The sequence below is a fragment of the Galeopterus variegatus genome, unplaced genomic scaffold (assembly GCF_000696425.1).
Source record: "Galeopterus variegatus unplaced genomic scaffold, G_variegatus-3.0.2 Scaffold57177, whole genome shotgun sequence".
Classification (NCBI taxonomy): domain Eukaryota; kingdom Metazoa; phylum Chordata; class Mammalia; order Dermoptera; family Cynocephalidae; genus Galeopterus; species Galeopterus variegatus.
The window spans coordinates 1-1,615 of NW_007783288.1; the positions used below are offsets into that span (position 1 = coordinate 1).

The 1,615-nt window shown below is 39.5% G+C and overlaps 1 pseudogene; it reads left to right on the plus strand.

Annotated features, from left to right (window-relative positions):
- Positions 1-19: 19 nt before the first annotated feature.
- LOC103584455 lies at positions 20-1,614 on the plus strand (annotated as a pseudogene).
- Position 1,615: the final 1 nt, after the last annotated feature.

The following is a 1,615-nucleotide window of genomic DNA, read 5'->3' on the forward strand; positions in this document are numbered from 1 at the left end:
AAAAAAAAAAAAAAAAAAGCTTCATTTGGGAGAAACTACTTGTAAATATAATGAATGCGGGAAAGCCTTTTATAACTCAGCTCTCCTTGACCAAGAGAGAACTCAGGTATTGAGGAAAACATTTCAATGTGATGTATGTGGGAAAGTATTCTATAAAAAGTCTGAACTCACTAAACATCAGCAAATACACACAGCAGAAAAATCCTACAAATGTAAAGAATGTGGTAAGTCCTTCATGAAGAAGTTATCTCTTACAGTCCACAAAAGGACACAAACAGGGGAGAAGCTTTATACATGTAATGACTGTGGAAAAACTTTTCACCAGAACTCACTCTTCAGAAGTCGTCAGAGAACTTACACAGGTGACAAACCATATGAATGTAATGAATGTAGGAAATCTTTTTCCCAAAAATCACACATCAGCATGCATCAGAGAATTCATACAGGTGAGAAACCATATCAGTGTAAAGAATGTGGAACTTTTACTATAAGTCACACCTCAGCAGGCATCAGAATTCACACAGGTGAAAGGCCTTATAAATGCAATGAGTGTGGAAAACCTTTTCCTGTAAGTCAAACCTCCCTGCACATCAGAGAACTCACACAGGTGAGAAACTGTATGAATGTAAGGAATGTAGAAAATCTTCTTCTATAAATCACACCTCAATAGACATAAGAGAATTCACTCAGGTGAAAGCCCCTATAAATGCAATGAGTGTGGAAGAACCTTTCACCAGAAGTCAGTCCTCAGTATGCATCAGGTAATTCACACAAATGAGAAGCTCAATGAATGTAATGAGTGCGGAAAAGCCTTTCACCGGAAGTCAATCCTCAGTACACATCAGAGAATCCACACAGGTGAGAAACCATATGACTGTAAGGAACGTGGTAAATCTTTCTTCTACAAATCACACCTCAATAGACATAAGAGAATTCACTCAGGTGAAAGCCCCTATAAATGCAATGAGTGTGGAAGAACCTTTCACCAGAAGTCAGTCCTCAGTATGCATCAGAGAATCCATACAGGGGAGAAGCCCTATGAATGTAATGAGTGTGGAAAAACCTTTCACTGGAAGTCAGACCTCAGGAAGCATCAGAGAATTCACACAGGGGAAGAAAGGCCCTATAAATGTAGTGAGTGTGGAAAAACCTTTTACTATAAGTCACACCTCAGCAGGCATCAGAATTCACACAGGTGAAAGGCCTTATAAATGCAATGAGTGTGGAAAACCTTTTCCTGTAAGTCAAACCTCCCTGCACATCAGAGAACTCACACAGGTGAGAAACCATATGACTTTAAGGAACCTGGTAAATCTTTCTTCTACAAATCACACCTCAATAGACATAAGATAATTCACACTGAAGAAAGTCCCTATGAATGTAATGAGTGTGGAAAAACCTTTCACTGGAAGTCAGACCTCAGGAAGCATCAGAGAATTCACACAGGGGAAGAAAGGCCCTATAAATGTAGTGAGTGTGGAAAAACCTTTTACTATAAGTCACACCTCAACAGGCATCAGAATTCACACAGGTGAAAGGCCCTATAAATGCAATGAGTGTGGAAAAACCTTTTCCTGTAAGTCAAACCTCCGTGCACATCAGAGAACTCACACAG